This window comes from Ovis canadensis, chromosome 2 (genome assembly GCF_042477335.2).
Source record: "Ovis canadensis isolate MfBH-ARS-UI-01 breed Bighorn chromosome 2, ARS-UI_OviCan_v2, whole genome shotgun sequence".
Taxonomy (NCBI): Eukaryota; Metazoa; Chordata; class Mammalia; order Artiodactyla; family Bovidae; genus Ovis; species Ovis canadensis.
In genome coordinates this window covers 253,722,208-253,744,727 of record NC_091246.1, presented here as the reverse complement: position 1 = coordinate 253,744,727, position 22,520 = coordinate 253,722,208, and the positions used below count along the sequence as shown (strand labels likewise).

Below are 22,520 nucleotides of genomic sequence, written 5' to 3'. Positions count from 1 at the left end.
GAGTCGCTGGCTGGGAGTGGGGACTTTCGCGACGACGTCCTCACGGGGTAGGATATAAATATGCGCAGGGGAAGTGAAAGCAGCGGAGTTAGATTCATAGCGGTGACGTTTTGGAGCCTGGACCTCCTTGGAGGTTGTCAGCGGGAGGGGCGGGGACGGGGACAGGGCCAGGCTTGGAGACTCACCTCTGAGCAGGCTGCACCCCAGGTGGTGACGGGGGTGGAGGGGACAGCTGGTGAGCAGGGCTTCCTGCGTGCCGGGTGCCAGGCTCAGTCCTCAATGCCAGTCAGCTCCCCCAGTTCCCAGGAGGGAGGTGACATTATTACCATTCCTGTTTACCGCTGGGGATGGAGGCACAGAAAAATGAACTCACAAGCCCAGGGACACAGAGCTGGAACCTGTCAGAGCTGGGGTTTGAGCCTGGGGCATCTCCCCCTCGAGACTGACCCTAGCCTTTGGTGGGGCAAACTGCTTCCAGTCCTGGACTCACCTGTAAGTGAGGGGCCGTGTGACCCCCATGGGCTAGTCCTGCAGCAGGGTTAAGAGGAGAAGACCCTGCAAGACGCAGAGATGAGCTGGGTCATCCCGGCTCGCTCTAGGTGAAGATCGGAATCAGAGTGTGAGGTCAGAGTCCAGAGAGACATGAGGTCCAGCTGGGTTCATCCCGCAGTTTAACCAGAGCTGGGCAGTGCCAGGGCCAGGCCTAACAGCAAGGCCTTCTAACTTTGAGGCAACCGTCTCCTACTAAAAGACTTCCCTGGTGGCTCAGACGGTAGAGCGTCTGCCTGCAATGCAGGAGACCCAGGTTCGATCCCTGGGTTGGGAAGATCCTCTGGAGAAGGAAATGGCACTAACTCTGTGGGTCTCTCTCTCTGTCTCTCTCTGAAAGGAACAGAAAGCTAAATCTGGAGGCTGAGCTCATTCAGCAAGATGGCCTAGAGTCACCCTTCAGAGGGTGGGGAGGGCAGGCAGGCCTGGGTTGATGCCCGGCTCACAGCTGGTAGCCATGTGACTGGGCACTCTCGGCCCCAGGCCTCTCACAGCCCAGCCTCTGCAGGGCATTGCCCTTGAAGACCACCAGCTAACCCCAGGCCATGCCTCCCCAAAGGCTGGCCTATCTGATGGCCCCTTGATGGATGCAAGGACCTTGTGCTCAGGCCTCAATTCAGAGCAATGCTGAAGGCTCGTTTCCACTCCTGAGGCCCAGTGGGGTCTGGCCGAGGCGCATGGCCCGGCTGCCCTCTGTCTGCCCCTCCTGCCTCCCTCCATGGGTGCCGGCTCAGACACCCCAAGAAGTTGCCCTGCGCATTACTTTCTGTCTCCCGGTCCGGTCCCCAGAGCCCAACCTACTGCAGACCCCAGTCCTCACCTCTGCTCCTAGCTTCTTCTTTACAGCATGGGGGTGTGAGTGCATTGATCCCTGGGCTGCTGGAGGCAGGCGTGCGGGGATGCGTGTGTACTTGGCCAGGTCCTGGGACACAGGCAGTGTCTGGTTAACGCTCATCAGAATCCCGGAGGGGCATCGCCCAGCTGAAGGAAGGCCTTCCCAAGGAGCAATTCTCTTGGCCTCCCTCCGTCTGTCTGCTCCGTGGCGCCGGTAAGCCTGTCCTGTGGATTGTGGTGATGTCCGTCTGTCCTGGGCGGTGAGGGATCCCTGCAGGTCAAAGCGGTTCTCATCAAATGTGGGTTTGGGCGCATCTTTCTTCCCTGGCACGGGTGAGGGCCGAGGGAGGGAGCTGAGGGCATGTCCTTATCTCGCTGGAGCCAGCTGAGCGGCCAGCTCTTATCGGGGATTTGTGAGCTTGTAAAACATGGCTGGCTATCACACCATCTCCCTGGGGCGAGGGTGCTCCAGCTGGGCCTTATCATGGGGTGACCTCTGCCTGTGATGGAGGGGAGAGCAGGGTCATCCTGGGCGGATGGCAGCCAAGTCCAGTGGGAAGCTGGGGTGGGGGCATCAGAGTGGACCACGATGTCCCTTCTCTCCTCTCTTCCTGCAGAGGGGTTTCAGACTGCGGAGGCCTTCAGAGGTTCCAGGAGCCCACAAGGAGGAAATGCTGGGGGTAGGGGAAGAAGAGGAAGGTTGCGTCTACCTCAGGGACCCGCTTGATTCGCTCATTCCTCGTTAAGCGCTCACTGGGTGCCGGGCCCTGGCCAGTGCGCTGAGTGCAGAGCGAAGTCTCAGACTTCCGGTTCTGCCTCTTGTGGTTTCTAGCTGTGTGACCTCGGACCAGTCACCTGTCCGCTCTGAGCCTCGTGCGTCCAATAGGAAACCAGTTCCCATTCCCCCAGGTTGTTCTCGGGGTCCCTGGAGACAGTGGATGTGAAAGAACTGCCTTACAAACCACAAGGTCCCGTGCCCACAGGAAGGAGGGGCTCGAGCAGTCTGCTTGGGGGCAGACGGCACCCCTGGAAGAACAGCAAAGAGAGGGCTGAGGGGAGTCCCAGAGTCAGAGCAGGACGCGGGAGGTGGGGTGGATTCTGCTAGCGCCTCCTGAGGGCTCCGGGGAGGGCCTGGGGTAGAGTGGAGACGGGGTTCCAGGCGAGGGGAGTGGCGTCCGCAGTCGGGGCCCACCCTGCCGGTCTACAGGAGCGGGCGGCCTGAGCCAGCGGGCCTGTGGCGGCCTGCCTGGCCGGGGAGGCTGGTCCATCTGGTTCTGTTTTCTCCTGCCATTTGGATGCTTTGTGCTGAGCCCCGCATTCACCACTGTGTCCCCGAGAGCCTCTTTTGAACTTGGCATCTGCATGGGGCTCCATCAGCTCCCCGCCTCCCGTGTCCTGAGGTGCGGATCTGTTTGCGACCTTGGCAGGTGGTCTTAGGGCCCTAGGTGGTTCCGGCTCCCTCGGTGGGTCTTGGAGATGGAGCGGGGGCTGGTGGGGCGAGGACAGAAGGCCTGTGCCGCAGGCGATGGCCTGAGCTGGATCGGGCACGTGGCGCCCGCCTCTCCGAGAGAGGCAGCCAGCAGCTCCCCTTCCTCCCCGGGCCCCGGGTCGCCCCCTTCTCCCTCTGCCCTGTCTCTCCCCTCCACTGGGCTTCATGGCAGAAGAGCCCAGCCATTTCCAGCGCTCGCTTTGGAACCTTTGGAACAAACCACTCCTGACGTTGCCCTTGGCTCTCTCACTTACAGGCTGAGAATTCTCAGCTCGGCTCTGGGAGCCCATTCGCCTCTGCGAGATGAGGATAGCCCCGCCTGCCTGGCGCTTCCGCCAGTGCAGAGAAGAGCTGGGCGCCTGCCGTGCCGCCCCACCTGGGGTGGACACACACGGCCTGAGCACAGCTCTGGGCTGGGCCACGGGAGGCTGCGTCCTGATTCCCCAGGGCATGTGAGTTAGCCTCTGTCTGTGCCTCAGTTTCCATGTCCTCACGATGGGAGCAAGGCCTGCCTCACAGCGTTGACGGGAGGAATCAGCGAGTGTTTGCGTCTGTGCAGCGCGTGGAGCCCTCCCTGACGCCAGCAGCACTGCTGACGCCCGCTCATCACGGTCATCACCGTCATCGCCATCACCAGCATCCTTAGTATCCAGGTGCGCTGCCTCATGGCTGCCCTGGGACCACAGATGGAGGCCACCACTGACCAGCAGCCGGGCACGCGGAGGACCAGTGAGTCCAGCGCCCAGCCAGGACCATGCCTGTCAGTCAGGGCTTGAATCAGCGTGTGTGGTGGGGGGTGGGGATGACTTAGGCTGGGGATCAGAAGAGCTGGGTTTGAGTTTCTCCCCTTGCTATGTCTGGGTAGACTCCGGCTGGTTACTTTGGTGCCAGATTTCAGTAAACCTTCAATTTTTGCCTACTTTTGCCAGAAAATTGGAATAATCTCCTTCCTAAAGCATTTGTGAAAATGAAGAGGGAAGATAAACTTGATTATTTTTTGACAAATTAAATGCAGATGGATTCAATTCACTCGTGTAATACTGATCTGTCAACGGAGCGTCTCCTGAGGGGGGGCACTGTCCTGGAGCCGAGCACCCCAGTCCTCACAGAACCTTCACTCTGCAGCGGTCCCCAACTTTTCTGGCACCAGGGACAATTTTCATGGAAGACAGTTTTTCCAGGGACCGAGGGTGGGGGATGGCTTGGGGCTGATTCAAGCCCGTGACATTTATTGTGCTCTCTATTTCTGTTCTATCAGCGTTATCTCGGGTCATCAGGCATTATTAGATCCCAGAGGCTGCGGACCCTTGCTCTGGGGGAACAGACTCCCCAAGTTCATGGGGCTGAGATAAGTGTTCATCACAGGAGGGGCAGAGGGCTGTGTCTGTGAGGAGGCGACTTTTGACGTGGCAGCTGCAGACATGGGCAGGGGCTGACAGGCAGAAGGGAAGTGAAGGTGAAGTCGCTCAGTCGTGTCCGACGCTGTGACCCCATGTTCTGTAGCCCGCCAGGCTCCTCCATCCAGGGGATTTTTCAGGCAAGAATTCTGGAGTGGGTTGCTGTTTCTTCTCCAGGGGGTCATCCTGACCCAGGGATGGAGCCTGGGTCTCCCACACTGCAGGCAGACTCTAGGTGGAGGGGGGGGGGTCTGCTTGGGTGGGGTGCGGAATGCAGAGGGAACCGTGATCAGAGCGCAGCCACTGTGGGCCTTGTGGGCCAGCCTCGGGGTCTGGCATCTGCCCCACGGGTGGTGGGAATCATGGTGGGGTCTGGATAGGGGAAGGGTGTGATCCGGCACGATGTTTGTCCATTTCACTCATGCGGTATAGAAACATTCGCTAGCCTACAGTGGGGCGAGCTGAAGGAAAGGGAATTTTCCTGTGTGTGTGTGTAGGTTATGTGTGGGGTTGTATGTGTGCAGGTTATAAGTGCTGTGCTCTAGAAGATGATCACGAATCAGAAATGGATTGCAGAAGTGGCCTCTGAGATTTCTTTCAACCCACAGACTCTAACTTTATCAACAAACAGTCATGTGGCTTGTCTTCCCAGTCCCCAGACCATAGGCGAATGTAAGGTAATAGGAGGAATTTAGGATGACGCTGGATGTGAAAGATGCTGTACCAAACAGGGCAGCGGGGCAAGCCAGCGGGACTTCTGCAGAACGAGAGGCCTGTTTCTGGTGGGGGGAAGAGAAAGCACACACGTATACTGAACTAACACAAAGCGATGAGCGCTAACGTGTTCTGAGCACCGACTATGCGCAGGCTCCGTGCTAACCACTTTGCATGAGCTCCATCTTTTGGCTGTTACACTCCCCGTATTAGTTTTCCGGGGCTGCCCTAACCACCTGGGTGGCTAAAAACAACAGGAATTTATTCTCTCAGAGCTTCGAAGGCGAGAAGGCTGAAATCAAGGTGTCAGCGGGGCCGGGCTCACTCCAAAGCCTCCAGAGAAGTCTCTCCTTTTCTCTCATAACTTCTGGTGGCTGTCAGCAATGCTCGGTGTCCCTTGGCTTACAGACCCGTCACTCCGGCCTCCACCGCCGTCACTGCCGCGTGGCATTCGCCATGCGGGCGTCTGTCTCCAGCTCTCCCCTCCTTACGAGGACGTCTCATCTTCACTAATTGCATCGTCCTATTTCCAAATAAGATCCCATGCCCTGATATTCCAGGTGGCCATGAATGTGGAGGGCCTTCTTAAACCCAGTACGTCTACTCTTCTGAGGGTAGACAGCCTGAAAGGGAGGAGCCTGAGTTCCACCCCAAGAGCGTCCTCGTGGAGGTTCACTCCCGCTCTGTGCTGCCCGACTGCCTCCCGTGGAGTGCCTGGAGCGTCAGCCAGCAAAGAGGTGCAAGGCGGCCTGGGGCACCGGGCCTCCTTAGGTGGATGGGCGAGGCTGGACTGAGCCGTGGTGGGAGATCAGACGAGATGGAGTTGGAATGAGGGTCCATGAGCCGCGCCTTCTCCATTGTGAACCTGCCGCGAAGCCCTTTCCTCTGAGTCCTCCGAGCGCTCATCTCATTAGGACGTCAGCCCTTGCTCGGAGCCGCCTCAGCCCTGGTGCTTGTCTCTCCCTGGAACCAATACCATTCTCCCTGCACCTTCTCTTCTTTGACGATAAGTCTTATTCTCCTCGGCGCTTAGCTTTGACTTCCTACAGGCCAGGCATCCTGCTTCACTCTTGTGTTCCCAGCGCCTAACAGGAACATCGTAGATGCGCTGTAAATGCATTCATCCCACAAATAGCAATCCTCCGCGATTCTGCGCTGGAAACTGGAAATGTAGCCTGGAATGAGAGCCCGTCTGGTAGGGCAACAGACAGACACACAGATGGGTCATGGGGGAAGGGCAGGGGATCATGGGAGCCCAGAGGCAGAGAAGGCTCTCACTCCAGGGCGTGACCGGTGAGGGGGTGCAGCGATGGAAAGGAGGGGGAAGGCCCCTGTGCCTGGATCAAGCAGCAGGTGCGAAGCCCTGTGGGCAGGAGCAAGAGCTCGGAGGTTTGCAGAGCTGCAGGCAGCTGGGTGGGGCCTGGGCTGTGTCCAGAGAGCAGCGGGAAGGGGCAGGGTTGATGGAGGGATCCCAGTGAGGGAGCTGGGATACCCTCCCCCTCCTCCTGGAAACAGACACATCAGGGTGGGAGGAGGCACGCAAGAGTTTTAAACAAGGGACTGAGTGTGGTAGCAAGCTATTCCTGGTAGTAGGGTGGAGCGAGGCTGGAGGCAGGGAGGCAGGAAGGAGGCCAGGCTGTGATCTAGTGGGCTGAATGGATTTGCTGGTGGCAAAGGGGGAAAGGCGGAATGTGTGAATATTGCTAAATGCTCAATGAACTGTATTCCATACTGACCTGCAGGGCTAAGGCAACCTCAGTGCAAGCAGAAGAGCTGTGTCTTAGGGAACTTCTGAGTCCTTGCTGAGTGTGAAAGAGGGTCCTTCCTGCGGGGGGCAGGGTCGTGAGGTGCAGGGGAACGGAAGAGAAGCGGTCTCTCTCTGCCGCCGCTTAGTGACGGAGCTGGACTGCCCGTTCCTCCATGTGGCAGGTTCCCGTCTGTGGTCAGAAGCCCCCAGCCGACAGGGGCCGGCCTGTCTGCAGAATCCACACACACTGCGTGACCAAGAGGTTACCAGCCGATACTCGCAGATGCCAGCAAGAGAGCCCAGGCTCTGCCTTCGCAGCCAAAGCTCAGCAGGGGGCTCCAGGGGTCCTGCAGGTGCCACCCGAAACCTCCCATGGCTGGCATGTATTTAAAAAAATTTTAAAACAAACTATTTGGCTGTGTCAGGCCTTGAGTAGAGGGACATGGATCTTCGTTGGGTCATGCGGGATCTTTTGTTGTGGCATAGAGACGCCCTAGTTGTGGCGTGCAGGCTCCAGAGTGCACAGGCTTAGGTAGCTGCTGCGTGCAGATGTAGTTGCCCCGGGCATGTGGGATCTTACTTCCCCGACCAGGACTGAACCCACACCCCCTGAATTGCAAGGCAGGTTTTTAACTACTGAACCATCAGGGAAGTCGCAGGGCTGACATATATTGACAGCTCACTGTCTACTCGATTCTGTGGCTCTATGCATTCTCTTACCTGAATCGCATCACGGCCTCTTGAGGGGGGCAGTCATACTCATTTGTCAGATGCAGAAACTGAGGCTCCAACAGGGGAAGTGACCTGCCCAAGGTCACACATCTAGGGAGCAGCAGAGCTGGAACTCGAATACTTGCTCTCCCGACTCCCAAGCCCAGACCTGTGCCTCCAGCCCCTGGAAGATGCCCTTTACCCAGACTGCTGATCTCTCCAGAAGATAACCTTCTCCTTAAGCAGCAGAACCAGGTGGGAAAGCGCCCCACGCCCCCATCCAAACGAGTGAAGGAAGGAAGACTGACGGGCCGGCTTCCTCTCTGTCCCTGGCTTCCCGTTACCAAGCATATATTTTTTCTAATCGGCCTCTCTGCTGATGGTTATCTGGCTTCGCGAGAGAGCGAAAGAGACTTTGTGTCAAATGCTGAAAAATGACTTTTCAGGGAGCCTCTCTGTCTCCTGAAAGAAGGTGACGTGCTCGGAGCATACAAATCACTCAACGCTCGGGCTCCTCGAGGCGAGGAACAAGTGTGTTTAGATTGCTAAAACCACTTCCGTCCCTTCCCAAGGTCACAGGTAGGCAACCCTGCCTTGTCAGCACCTGGAGGGCGGCAGGGCCCAGAGGGGAGAGCTGAGATGGCCCTGGACAGTAGGTCTAGGGGGTGGGGGCCCCAGGCGGGGCCCCTGGATGCAAAGGGGTGACACTCTAGAAGGCCGGCCAGGGATTCCAGGTCTCCATCTGCCCATAGCGAGCTGTGTGACTGGAGAAGTTACTTAGCCTTTCTAGACCTTCGAATCCCCCACTGTATATACTCCCACAAACTCTGTGGTTAGCTTTGCCATGCTTCCGAGCGGATGTTCTAATAACTGGTACTCAGTTCAGTTCACTTCACTTCAGTCGCTCAGTCATGTCTGACTCTTTGTGAACCCATGGACTGCAGCACGCCAGGCTTCCCTGTCCATCGCCAACTCCCGGAGCTTGCTCAAACTCATGTCCGTTGCATCGGGGATGCCATCCAGCCATCTTATCCTCTGTCGTCCCCTTCTCCTCCTGCCCTCAATCTTTCCCAGCACCAGGGTCTTTTTCGATCAGTCAGTTCTTCACATCAGGTGGCCAAAGGATTGGAGCTTCAGCTTCAGCATCAGTCCTTCCAGTCCTTTCCAGTTTGTTTCCACAGTTTCCACACAGTCAAAGGCTTTGGCATAGTCAATAAAGCAGAAATAGATGTCTTTCTGGAACTCTCTTGCTTTTTCTATGACCCAGCGGATATTGGCAATTTGATCTCTGGTTCCTCTTCATTTTCTAAATCCAGCTTGAACATCTGCAAGTTCATGGTTCACGTACTGTTGAAGCCTGGCTTGGAGAATTTTGAGCATTACTTTGCTAGCGTGTGAGATGAGTGCAATTGTGTGGTAGTTTGAGCATTCTTTGGCATTGCCATTTTTGGGGATTGGAATGAAAACTGACCTTTTCCAGTCCTGTGGCCACTGCTGAGTTTTCCAAATTTCCTGGCATATTGAGTGCAGCACTTTCACAGCACCATCTTTCAGGATTTGAAATAGCTCCACTGGAATTCCATCACCTCCACTAGCTTTGTTCGTAGTGATGCTTCTTAAGGCCCAATCGACTTCTCATTCCGAGATGTCTGGCTCTAGGTGAGTGATCACACCATCGTGATTATCTGGATGGTGAAGATCTTTCTTGTATAGTTCTTCTGTGTATTCTTGCCACCTCTTCTTAATAGCTTCTGCTTCTGTTAGGTCCAGACCATTTCTGTCCTTTATTGAGCCCATCTTTGCATGAAATGTTCCTGTGGTATCTCTAATTTTCTTGAAGAGATCTCTAGCCTTTCCCATTCTATTGTTTGCCTCTATTTCTTTGCACTGATCACTGGTACTGGTGCTCAACAATTCCCAGGGGCCAAATTTACTGAGCATCCACTGGGTGTAGGGAAGAGAATGGATTCTGGAACACACCAGAGAGGGCCTGGATCCAGGCTCTGGGCCGGGTTCCAGTCCTGGTCCTACCACTTAAGCAGTGTGACCCTGGGTTTGTGTCTCTCCCACTCTGAACCTGTTTCCTCATCTGTCAACTGGGGGGATAATCAAGACACCTCAGCAGGGGGCTGCGGTGAAGCAGAAGGTCTGGAATGCCACCTGGCACGTTCTCAGTATTGACGCTGCCACGGTAGCTGCTTCTTAGCTGTGCTGACTGTGTGGGTCTCCTGACCTCTCCAAGCCTTGCTTTCTTCATCTGCGAAAAAGGGGATAAGGATTTAAAAATGCAAAGTACTTAAAATGCTCGACACAGATTAGGATCTTTGTTGCTGCTCAGTTGCTAAGTCCTGTCTGACTCTTTTCAACCCCATGGGCTGCAGCCCACGAGGCTTCCCTGTCCTTCACCATCTCCCAGAGTTTATTCAAACTCATGTCCATTGAGTTGGTGATGCCATCCCACCGTCTCATCCTCTGTTGCCCCCTTCTCCTCCTGCCCTCAATCTTTCCCAGCATCAGGGCCTTTTCCAATGAGTTGGCTCTTCACATCAGGTGGCCAAAGGATTGAAGCTTCAGCATCAGTCCTTCCAATAAGTATTCAGGATTAATTTCCTTTAGGATTGACTGGTTGGATCTCCTTGCAGTCCAAGGGACTCTCAAGAGTCTTCCAGCACCACAGTTCGAATGCATCAGTTCTTCGGTGCTCAGCCTTCTTTATAGTCTCACATCCATACATGACTACTGGAAAAACCATAACTTTGATTAGACAGACCTTTGTCAACAAAATGATGTTTCTGTTTTTTAATACTCTGTCTAGGTTTGTCATAGTATTTTTCTGAGGAGCAAGTGTCTTTTAAATTCATGCTGCAGGCACCATCTGCAGTGATTTTGGAGCCCAAGAAGATAAAGTCTGTCACTATTTCCATTAGGGTCTTAATCATGCATAGATGTTATTCTGGCTCTTTACAGAAAACTAGTTTGTTTTTACAATTATTTTTTATTGAAGTAGAGTTGATTTGCAATGCTGTGTTAGTTTCTGCTAGACATCAACACAATTCAGAGATATATATACATATTTATATATATATGTATATATATATTTGTTGTTGTTTAGTCGCTAAGTCCTGTCCAACTCTTTGCAACCCCATGGACTGCAGCACACCAGGCTTCCCTTTCCTTCACTGTCTCATGGGGTTTGCTCAGATTCATGTCCATTGAGTCAAAGATGCTATCTAACATATATACACCCTTTAAAAAGAATTGGGAGTTGGGATTGACGTACATACACTATTCATCAGTTCAGTTCTGTTCAGTTCAGTCGCTCAGTCGTGTCCGACTCTTTGCGACCCCATGAATCACAGCACGCCAGGCCTCCCTGTCCATCACCATCTCCTGGAGTTCACTCAGACTCACATCCATCGAGTCCGTGATGCCATCCAGCCATCTCATCCTCGGTCGTCCCCTTCTCCTCCTGCCCCCAGTCCCTCCCAGCATCAGAGTCTTTTCCAATGAGTCAACTCTTCTCATGAGGTGTCCAAAGTACTGGAATTTCAGCTTTAGCATCATTCCTTCCAAAGAAATCCCAGGGCTGATCTCCTTAAGAATGGACTGGTTGGATCTCCTTGCAGTCCAAGGGACCCTCAAGAGTCTTCTCCAACACCACAGTTCAAACGCATCAATTCTTCGGCGCTCAGCCTTCTTCACAGTCCAACTCTCACATCCATACATGATCACAGGAAAAACCATAGCCTTGACTAGATGGACCTTAGTTGGCAAAGTAATGTCTCTGCTTTTGAATATGCTATCTAGGTTGGTCATATCTTTTCTTCCAAGGAGTAAGCGTCTTTTAATTTCATGGCTGCAATCACCATCTGCAGTGATTTTGGAGCCCCAAAAAATAAAGTCAGCCACTGTTTCCCCATCTATTTCCCATGAAGTGATGGGACCGGATGCCATGATCTTCGTTTTCTGGATGTTGAGCTTTAAGCCAACGTTTTCACTCTCCTGTTTCACTTTCATCAAGAGGCTTTTTAGTTCCTCTTCACTTTCTGCCATAAGGGTGGTGTCATCTGCATATCTGAGGTTACTGATATTTCTCCTGGCAATCTTGATTCTTGCTTGTGTTTCTTCCAGTCCAGCATTTCTCATGATGTACTCTGCATAGAAGTTAAATAAGCAGGGTGACAATATACAGCCTTGACGTACTCCTTTTCCTATTTGGAACCAGTCTGTTGTTCCATGTCCAGTTCTGACTGTTGCTTCCTGACCTGCATACAGATTTCTCAAGAGGCAGGTTAGGTGGTCTGGTATTCCCATCTCTTTCAGAATTTTCCACAGTTTCTTGTGATCCACACAATCAAAGGCTTTGGCATAGTCAATAAAGCAGAAATAGATGTTTTTCTGGAACTCTCTTGCCTTTTCCATGATCCAGCAGATGTTGGCAATTTGATCTCTGGTTCCTCTGCCTTTTCTAAAACCAGCTTGAACATCAGGAAGTTGACGGTTCACGTATTGCTGAAGCCTGGCTTGGAGAATTTTGAGCATTACTTTACTAGTGTGTGAGATGAGTGCAATTGTGTGGTAGTTTGAGCATTCTTTTGCATTGCCTTTCTTTGGGATTGGAATGAAAACTGACCTTTTCCAGTCCTGTGGCCACTGCTGAGTTTTCCAAATTTCCTGGCATATTGAGTGCAGCACTTTCACAGCATCATCTTTCAGGATTTGAAAGAGCTCAACTGGAATTCCATCACCTCCACTAGCTTTGTTCGTAGTGATGCTTTCTAAGGCCCACTTGACTTCACATTCCAAGATGTCTGGCTCTAGATTAGTGATCACATCATCATGATTATCTGGGTCGTGAAGATCTTTTTTGTACAGTTCTTTCGTGTATTCTTGCCACCTCTTCTTAATATCTTCTGCTTCTCTTAGGTCCATACAATTTCTGTCCTTTATCGAGCCCATCTTTGCATGAAATGTTCCCTTGGTATCTCTAATTTTCTGACAGAGATCTCTAGTCTTTCCCATTCTGTTGTTTTCCTCTATTTCTTTGCATTGATCACTGAAGAAGGCTTTCTTATCTCTTCTTGCTATTCTTTGGAACTCTGCATTCAGATGCTTATATCTTTCCTTTTTTCTTTGCTTTTCACTTCTGTTCTTTTCACAGCTATTTGTAAGGCCTCCCCAGACAGCCATTTTGCTTTTTTTGCATTTCTTTCCCATGGGGATGGTCTTCCTTTCATACTGTGTATAAAATAGATAACTGATGAGAATAGAGTGCAGGGAGCTCTACTCAGTGCTTTTGAACTGTGGTGCTGGAGAAGACTCTTGAGAGTCCCTTGGACTGCAAGGAGATCCAACCAGTCCATTCTGAAGGAGATCAGTCCTGGGTGTTCATTGGAAGGACTGATGTTGCAGCTGAAACTCTAATACTTTGGCCACCTCATGTGAAGAGCTGACTCACTGGAAGAGACCCTGATGCTGGGAAAGACTGAAGGCGGGAGGAGAGGGGACGACAGAGGATGAGATGGCTGGATGGCATCACCGACTCGATGGACATGAGCTTGAGCAAGCTGTAGGAGATGGTGAAGGACAGGGAGGCCTGGCGTGCTGCAGTCCATGGGGTCACAAAGAGTCGGATGTGACTGAGCAACTGAACAACAACAAAAAATAAATACATAAGTAAAGAAAAAAATTCTTTTCCGTTGTGGTTCATCGCGGGATTAAAGCATCAGTGCTTATGTGTAGGTGACCCTTGGCAATCTTTCAAACACTTACCGTGAGGAAACGGCTAGTGGATCTGTCTCGGTATCAACGATGGACTGATGAGAAATTCCTATCTTCCAAGTGCCCGTGATGAGGGTCCACTCGGTGGCAGAGGCTCCACGAGAACAAGGGCCCTGTGGAGCTCAGGGCTCTGGGCAAATGCCCAGAGCAGGCCCTAGGAGACAGCACATGCCCAGGGCCCAGATGCCAGCTCCAGTGCCCCCAGGGCAGAGGTCCTGCCTGCCTTGTTTCCTGGGATGCCAGTGGGGTGGGCAGTGGCCCCCATCCATGCAGAGGGGAGTGGCCTCCAGAGCAATAGGCGAGAGAGCAGGAGCCAGGCTCTCAGGTGCGGAGGCGTCCATCACTGGTCACCCCCATTTTTACTTTCCTGGCTAAAATGTCACAGAGAAACCACATAGCTGGGCCTTAGAAAATACAGGCGAATTTGTGACGCTGGATGAGGCCTGCCAGGCCTGTCTTCATGCAATAGCAAAACAAACAGCCCTCCCGAGCGAGGAAACACTCTAAAATTAGGGAGCAGGCGGGCAGAATAAGATGCCCAGGATCAGAAGAGAGAGCGGAGTATTAAAGTATGAGTCCAAGGATGGGCGCCAGGCAGGACAGGGCCTGGGCATCAGTTGACCGCTGGGTGGCCCTGGGTCCGCTACCTCTCACCTGGCCCCACTTAACTCCTTGGGTGCTTCAAGGATCTAATGAAATCACGGAGGGAAAGTATTTGCTATTTGCCAAGAAGCAGCCTGAAGTGATGACAGGAAGGCGTCTCCCCATCCTCTCTGCCCAGATGCCCACTGCAGCAGGAGCCTGGGATGGTGATGGGAGGTGGGGGGGGACAGTGAGGGAGAGGCTCTCAATCAGTCCAGCCCCCTCTTCCATCAGCCTCAGCCCCTCCACAGTGGGCCCTGCATTGAGGCCGGGATGCCCTGTTGAATGGACCAGGTGCAGGGCTGGCGGCCTATGTAGCGGGAGAACTCAGAGAGGAGCGTCTTGGAGAGAAGAGAAGCCTGATCCAAGCGGAGGGTCCCAGGGGCCGAGCAGAGACGGAGGCGTCGGGCACGAGCCGACAGCTCGGGGGGCAGAGGGGCAGATGGACGATACAAGCGGAAGATGGGTGGCCCGACATTGAGGAGGGGGCCCAGCAGCGGCTCTCTTGGGGCGCGTGTTGCCTCAGCTGTGGGAAGGAAGAATGCCAGGCCCCGTGTGGATGCTCTGTGTCTCCAAGCTTGTAAATGAAGTAAAACCTATGTCCCGCTACAGCAAACATTTTTATACACAACTGAAGACGCACACTCATGGGTGTGCGTGTGTGCGTGCTAAGTCGCTTCAGTCGTGTCCGACTCTTTGCAACCCTATGGACCATAGCCTGCCAGGCTCCTCTTGTCCCAGGCAAGGACACTGGAGTGGGTTGCCACGCCCTCCTCCAGGGGATCTTCCGTACCCCAGGGCTGAACCTGCATCTCTTACGTCCCCTGCATTGGCAGGCGGGTTCTTTAACCCTAGTGCCACCTGGGAAGCCCACACTGATGTGTCAAACAGATGAAAGGGAGCTTCTTGTTAGAGAGTCGGTTTGAGACCCTCACCCCATTATGAGATGCCCCCAAGTCTGCTCCTGCACTTACCTGCCAGGTGATGGGTTCGAATTATTTGACCTAGTTGAGCCTCTGTTTCATCATCTGTAAAGTGAGGATAATGCTAGAACTTGGTGAAGATTAAGACAAAAGACGTGCCTGACGCAGAGTAAAACCCACATATGTCCCCATTACAGCGGTGCTCATCATGGGACCCCCTCATGCTCAGGCCCCCACCCCTTAGATCCCTTGGAGACATCTGCCAGAGGGCTCATCACGCAGAGCATCCTCTGACTCTGAAGTTCTCACCTCCTGGACCCATGAGTCCCCAGGTCGCTTGCCTAGAGCTGCTGCCTTTGCTTGATGGGAGCGGTGCCCTGTGCCACCGTCCCCGTGGTTGTGGTGACAGACCCCAGAGGGAGCAGGCGGCAGCCCCCTACTCCTCTCCCCTGCACCCCAGGTCCCCTCCTCCACTCTCTCACGGCAGGCGGTCACAGCCACAATGCTCCCAACTTTATTTAATTGGCTCCATTGTCTGCGCCACACCGGGTAATCTCGGCTAGGAACACATGTTAACAGACAGGCAAAGTTTTATCAGGGGCCGGCCTCCCTCCCTGCTCGGTCAGATAAGATGCTCACGCTTCCTGGGCTCGTGCTTGGACAGCAGATCCCGTGGGAACTGATCCCTGGCTCACTGCGTCATCAGCTGCAGGAGGGCAGGCAGGCAGGTGAGGACAGTCCTAGGGAGACCCCCAGACCCGGGTGAGGCCCCTCAGGCACTCTGCTACTTCCCCTCCTGCCCAGGGGCCCCTCGCGACCCCATCACCTGTAGGGCAGGGGGAAGGCCCACCTCGGTTCTAGATTCAAAGCCCATCTCTGCCTCTTCCTAATTGTGGGTGTGTGCAGAGTCACGTCCCTTTTCTGGGTCTTGGTCAGCTTGTTATAAAGTAAAAGAGCCATCTGCTTCCCAGACAAAGTGAGGTTAAATGGGATTATGAGCATGAATTATCTGGAACCTAGTAAGTAAACAGTTTTCCCCCTTTCCTTCTTACCTGTATTAATTTTCTAGAGCTGGTCTATCCAAGTGGCTTAAAACAGCGGATGTTTGTTCTCTGCAGTTCTGAAGGGAAGTCCAGGATCAAAGTGTTGTCGGGGCTGTGCTCCCTCTGAAGACTCTAGGGAAGTGTCCCCCCCAGCCTCTTCCAGCTTCTGGTGCTCACCAGCCAACCTGAGCATCCTCGGCTTGCTGAGGCCTCCCTCGGGCCCCTGCCTCCATCCTCACAGGGCTTCCTTCCTCTGTGTCTCCGCGTCCTCTCCTTCTAAGAACACCAGCCATGTTGCGTCTAGACCCATCCTCATCTTCACTTGATTGCACCTGCAGAGACCCTCTTTCTAAAGAAGGTCACAGGTCCTAGGGATGAGGACTTCAGCATGTCTTTGGGGGAGAAGCGGTTCACCCCAAGCACCACCCCTTGGCCAAGCCCTAAGTCAGGCGGTGAAAACTCTCCTTGCCCTTGGAAGCAGCCTGCGTCACTGAGCTCACCTGCTCAGAGGTACACGTGCCTCGATCTCATACCTTATCATGGCCTCCAGGAGGGGTGTGCAGTCATTGGGTAACCCCTTCTCTCCCCTGCTGCTTCAGCCTGTTCTAAGCCGAGGATGGGTGTGTAAATAGATAACAGCGTTTACATGAGATGGAGGGCCATGTCGGAGAGATGTGCCTTGTGGAAGGGAAGACGCAGTGCCCTTTCCACACTGGGGAGAAGCAAAATCAGGCGCGCTCTCAAGGGACGAGTTGCTGAGCCTGGAAGGACTCAGAGGATGAGAAGGGCCTTCTGGGCAGAGGGGGCAGACAGGCCAATGGGCTGGAGGAAGGGGTGCTCTTAGCTGTCCCGGGTGGGTGGGCAGCCCTGGGAGGCGGGGTTGAGCCTGAGTGTGTGCTGCAGGGATGGAGCCCTTAGGAGACGCGGCTCGAAGGGCAGCTGGAAAGGACCCCTGGAAGGACTGGCTAAGGAGCACAGATGATCTTCAGGCACCGGGGAGCTAGAGAACATTGTTTTGTTCAGTTCAGTTGCTCAGTCGTCTCTGACTCTTTGTGACCCCATGGACTGCAGACCTCCAGGCTTCCCTGTCCATCACCAACCCCCAGAGCCTACTCAAACTCGTGTCCATGGAGTCAGTGATGCCATCCAACCATCTCATCCTCTGTCGTCCCCTTTTCCTCCTGCCTTCAATCTTTCCCAGCATCAGGGTCTTTTCAAATGAGACAGTTCTTCGTATCCAATACTCCAAAGTATTGGAGTTTCAGCTTCAGCATCAGTCCGTCCAGTGAATATTCAGGACTGATTTCCTTTAGGATGGACTGGTTGGATCTCCTTGCAGTCCAAGGGACTCTCAAGAGTCTTCTCCAACACACAGTTCAAAAGCATCCATTCTTCTACATTCAACTTTCATTATAGTCCAGCTCTCGCATCCATACATGACCACTGGAAAAACCATAGCCTTGACTAGAAGGACCTTTGTTGACAAAGTAATGTCTCTGCTACTTAATATGCTGTCTAGGTTGGTCATAGATTTTCTTCCAAGGAGCAAGAGTCTTTTAATTTCATGGCTGCAGTCACCATCTGCACTGATTTTGGAGCTCCCCCAAATAAAGTCTGTCACTGTTTCCATTGTTTCCTCATCTATTTGCCATGAAGTTATGGGACCAGATGCCATGATCTTAATTTTCTGATTGTTTATTTTAAAGCCAACTTTTTCACCCTCCTCTTTCACTTTCATCAAGAGGCTCTTTAGTTCTTCTTCACTTTCTGCCATAACAGTGGTGCCATCTGCATATCTGAGGTTATTGATGTTTCTCCCAGCAATCTTGATTCCAGCTTGTGCTTCATCCAGTCCAGCGTTTCTCATGATGTACTCTGCATAGAAGTCAAATAAGCAGGGTGACAATATACAGCCTTGACGGACTCCTTTTCCTATTTGGAACCAGTCTGTTGTTCCATGTCCAGTTCTAACTGTGCTTCTTGACCTGCATGCAGATTTCTCAGGAGGCAGGTCAGGTGGTCTGGTATTCCCATCTCTTTCAGAATGTTCCAAGTTTGTTGTGATCCACACAGCCAAAGGCTTTGGTGTAGTTAGAAAAAGCAGAAATAGATGTTTTTCTGGAACCCGTTGTGGAGCAGAGGAAATGGTGGCATGAGAACTGCGGCTCAGAGGGCTAATCCAGCAACAAGGACATTTTAAGGATTTTGCTGAAGGAAAGAGAAGGCATTTCCACGCAGGCACACAATTGTTGCAGGAATTTTCAAGAGCTAGAGAAGTTTGTCAATTAGAACTTTCCTGGTGAGGTCTTCAGCCTAGCTGGATGGACAGCAGCCATTTCGACTCAGCCTTGCGATCCCGATTCCCTCTTCATGTTGACAGAGGGCCGGAGACATGGCCCAGGATATCCAGGGTCTAAGACTCAGATGTGCTTCCTCAAGGAAATAGCAAGGGCGCTCCTATCGCTGGGACCTGGCCCACTTCTCCTCTTATCAAGGCCCGAGAACCTGCCTGTTTCCACTCACAGCAGCTCCCCCACCCCACTCCCACGATTTTAACTTTTAAAAGTTAAAAAGCTTTCCTGTTAGAACCCCCTAGAAATCACCAGCAAGAGGGCTCCAAAAGGCCCAGGCATCCATTTCTGTGAACTGCAAGTAAGTGGAATCATTTATTTCTGTCCTCCAGTTTTGATTAAACCCACCTGCAAATGAGCCAGATATTAAATCCATGACCTTAAATCTCCGGCCCTCTGTGACCCCTCCCTCCCTCCTCTCACCCCAAGAGTGGTCAATTTAGTCCAGGAGAGCACTGACCGGCTGGAAAATTCCATTCCGGGCCTGCCCAGCCCATTTCCCACTGCTGAGTGCCCTGCTGCCTCCTGACAACTTCCCTTTAACTCTATTTACATTCTAGAAAGTACGCAAGATTTCTATCATGTACTTTCCTAATGTCAATTTTCCCATGATGAGAATAAGGCTGTGAACACCCATGTTTTCATAATCCTATTATAGTTCTCCAGATATTCCCAGCAGCTGAGTGGCACCATCTCACTCCCCAGGGTGCATGGGGCTGGCGGGGGAGGATGGCCCAAGGCCAGTGCCAGGAGCCAGAGCTCATAGGTGTTGCCTTTATTGTTCATTGAGTGACTGCTTTCATCAATTTTAGGTGGCCCTTCTCCATGCCTAAACAACTGTATCATGTCTGATTGGAGCCATCGCACCTGCTAGGCTACTGTGAAGCCAAACAAACAGATAAACACCAACCATGGCCCCAGGGTGGGTGGAAAGCGTGGACCCCAAGCCCTCATCTTCCAGGGAGAGGCCCCTTGGGCCTGATCCGCTGGACCTCCTGGGCTGGACCTTAGACAAGGGACGCGTTTCCTGGTGCTCTAGGGGATTCCAGAGAACTTCAGAAGGAACGGGATGTGCATGTCCAGGGGTGTGGCAGAAGCCTGTGAGCTTCTGGGTGGGTTGGTGGTGGGCTTTCTCTGGAGGACGTCGGATGCCAGCCCCGGAGGAGTTTTGCGATCAATCCAGTTTAACTAGGAGGCCTCCAGCAGTGAGCTGGCCTGGGTCTCTTCCTCTGCCTCTCACCCTCAGTGAGTGGCTGCTGGGTGAGTGGGTGAATGAGCGAGTCCGTAGTGTTTGAATACCCTTCAGTCTGACCTGAAGGCGATGTCTTCACTCAAAGTGAAGCCACAAAGTCTATATGGAAGGGGACAAGTCTGGGGTCACAATCCCATCTCTCCCGCCTTTAACCCTTTCTAAGCCTGGGGTTGGCAAAACTAAAGGGCCCGATAGTTTTGCAGGCTGAAAGGTAAAACCAAAGAGATTATCTGGATGCTTATATGGTCATTTAAAATGTAATCCTTTCAGAATATAAAAATGCTTCTTAGCAGGTGGCCCATACAGGAACAGACGATGGGTAGGGTTTAACCCTGCAGCCATGCTTCGGCAGGCCCTGCTCCTTGTCACTTTAACTGCCAATCGTGACCAACGCTTGTCTTGGCAGTGACTGGAGTCAGTCCACGCGCCAGAGGTGAGGCGTCTGGCACCAATTAGCACCTGGTAACGACCCAATCCTAAGAGCCACGTGGTGTGGAAGGCCTCTCAGGTGTCAGGCACTGCTCTGTGAGTATGGACGCCTCTGGCCCTATGGAGTCAGTGGTTCTATTATGACCTCCGTCTTACAGAAGAGGAGACTGAGGCTCAGAGTGGTACTTCCACTCGCCCAAGGCAGAGCTGGAATCTGAACCCAGGTAGTTGAGCTCCAGAGTATGCGCTCTTCACTGCTATAGTCAACCTCTCTAGGAGTCCTTGTTGCTACTATTGAATCACCCTCCAGCCTCCTAAAGACGTCTCAAGTGAGCCAGCACATGACTCCCCTTCTAACAGTCAATGGCATACAAGCTCCCGTTTGTCTCTGGCGTGTAGCGTTTCTTTCGTTGGACCACTGACTGCCTGCCTGCCTGAGTTACAGCTGCTTGGGTCTGTTGGTTTGACATCTCTGAGCACAGGCTCAGGGAAGGAGGCCTGGGGATGGTTGAGCCAAGAAGGAGAGGCATCCAGCATGAAACACACGTGCACGCGTGCCAAGTCGCTCGGTCGTGTCCGACTCTTTGTGACCCTATGGACCGTAGCCTGCCAGGCTCCTCCAGCCGTGGGGCTCTCCATGCGTGAATATTGGAGTGGGTTACCATGCCCTCCTCCAGGGGATCTTCCTGACTCAGGAGTGGAACCCGCGTCTCTTCCGCCTTCTGCATTAGCAAGCGGGTTCTTTCCCGCTGGCACCACCTGGGAGGCCGGCCAGTACATAGACACGCAGGCGAAGCAGTTCGTGTCTGATCGCCTTTGGAGCCTGAACTGGGTTCTCAAGTCCTGAGAAGAAAAACAATGGGCTACGGGGGTGAGGTGGGGGCAAGGACAGAAACTAGAGCGAAATCTGTCAAACCTGGGATTCCCATCTAATTCGTGGCCTGGCTTCATCTCGGAAGCAGGAGAACGGGCAGAGTGACCCCTCGGGGCTGCACGCTGCCTCCCCGTTGAGCTGGGCGCATATGACCCACCGAGGGAACTACTCCTTAGGGGCAAGTGTTCTCTTTACAGTTCGGTGTTCAAAACCCACTTTTAAATAATTTTAAAAAGTAGATTGAGGTTGGAGATGGAGGATCTGAGAGGATTTACAAAAGTTCTCATCATCTGGGCTAGTCTGGAAAAGTTTTAGCTTATCATGATGTTGGTGCTATGGAATGGATGTTCTGTCTTCCCCAAAATTCAAATGTTGCCATTTAACCTACAGTGTGATGGTGTTAGAGGGTGGTGCTTTGGGGAGGTCATTAGTTCATGAGGATGGAGCCCCCATGAATGGGAGTAACAGCCTAATAAAAGAGACCCAGGAGAGCTCCCTCACCCTTTCAAGGACAAAGAGAGAAGATGTCTGTTTATGAAGCTGGATGAGGGCCCTCACTAGTCACTGAATGTGTCACTATCTTGATCTTGAACCGCCCAGGCTCCAGAACTGTGAAAAACAAATTTCTGTTGCTTGTAAGCCATTCAGTCTATGATGTTCTTTTATAGCAGCCTGAACTGACTGGGACAGAAATAGAGTCATTACCATCTTTAAATCTAATCAGATTGGAGAGTCAGTTCCAAAACCCCAGAATGAATTCAGAAATGTCGCCTTAAAGATCCTATTCCTCTAGAACCATTCTTGGTACCAAAATCTGTGTTAGTCAAGGTTCCCCAGAGAAACAGAGTGTGTGCGTGCGTGTGTGTGCGCGTGTGCACGTGTGCGTGTGTGCGTGTGTGTGTGCATGTGTGTGTGTGTGTGTGTGCGTGCATGCATATGCCCTTGGGTGTGTGCTCAGTCACTCAGCTGTGTCCCACTGTAGCCTGCCAGGCTCCTCTGCCCATGTAATTTTCAGGCAAGAATACTGGAGTGGGGTGCCATTTCCTACTCCAGGGAATCTTCCTGACGGAGGGATCAAACCCGAGTCTCTCTTGCATGTCCTGCATTGAGGGGCAGATTCTTCACCCTTAGTGCCACCTGGGAAGCCCACGTGTATATGTGACTTTGTTATTATGGAGACTGAGAAGTCCCGTGATCTGCCGTCTGCAAGCTGGAGACCCAGGAAAGCCAGTGGTCTAATTTAGTCCAAGTCCAAAGGCCTGAGAACCAGGAGAGCTGATGACGCAAATCCCAAGCTCGGGACAGAAGATAAGGTTAGATGTCCCAGGTCGAGCAATGAGGAGGCGGGAGAAAAAGGGTCAGATCCCTCCTCCCTCTGCGGTTTCTTCTTTTCAGGCCCTTCGTGGACTGGAGGATGCCTGCACCCTTGGGGAGGGTGAGCAGCTTTACCAAGTCCACTGATTCAAATGCTAATCTCATCCGGTAACACCTTCACAGACACAACTGGAGATAATGCTCAATCTGGACACCCCATGACCCATTCTAGTTGACGGATAAAATTAACCCTCACAGTTGGGCATGAGAGGATTTGCATTTTCATGTCAAGTGATACTAGTATCTCAGAGTCATGTTAAAGAGAGAGAGAGACAATTTCAAAATAGTAACAATGTCTTCCTCTGTGTGGTGGTTTACAAGAGGGGATTTCTTTTTTTCTGTACAATGTCTAGTATAATTTTTTTTTCTACAGTAAGCAAATGTTACTTCTGAAATCACCAAAGGAGAAG

The 22,520-nt window shown here is 52.7% G+C and overlaps 1 protein-coding gene and 1 non-coding gene across 2 annotated transcripts in view; both read left to right on the top strand.

Moving 5' to 3' along the window:
* Nucleotides 1-22,520, top strand: part of IGSF21 (immunoglobin superfamily member 21) — a 273,463-nt gene that overhangs the window by 81,122 nt on the left and 169,821 nt on the right. The window lies entirely within an intron of this gene.
* On the top strand, nucleotides 755-826 carry TRNAC-GCA (transfer RNA cysteine (anticodon GCA)). The gene has a single exon. It is a non-coding gene; the product is annotated as a tRNA-Cys (tRNA).